The following is a 449-nucleotide window of genomic DNA, read 5'->3' as shown; positions in this document are numbered from 1 at the left end:
TAAATATTTCAAATTATATCCTACTGGGCCTTTCGCTCACGTTTTATGTTTTAAATGTACTAAACCCCTCCCAGGAGATTCTAGGAGCGGTGCATAGTAGCTGGATATTTGCTATGGGGTAGCTGAGTTGTGCTGCTGTTGGAATCAAGTGAGGATCGTAGACATCCTCTTGGACAAATGTAAGGAATTTGAGAAATTCTGTAAACTTATATAATATTTGGATTTACTAGACTGTGATTGATGTCTGTTGTAATGATTATTTACATGAACATGTATGTACGATACTGTATGTCCTGTGGGGTGGAGCCCTATGTGTCAGAGGCTCCGAAATTCTGTAGTAATGAAATTATATTTTAATGTAGTCAAGTGTGGGGCCCGGTTGGGAATCTACTTTATTAATCCCTAATCGAGCTCCACGTCACCCACCCCGTTTGGGGGGGGAGGGGGGG

Source organism: Morus notabilis, unplaced genomic scaffold, assembly GCF_000414095.1.
Source record: "Morus notabilis unplaced genomic scaffold, ASM41409v2 Scaffold475, whole genome shotgun sequence".
NCBI classification, from domain to species: Eukaryota; Viridiplantae; Streptophyta; class Magnoliopsida; order Rosales; family Moraceae; genus Morus; species Morus notabilis.
Note: the sequence above shows the minus strand (reverse complement) of the source record.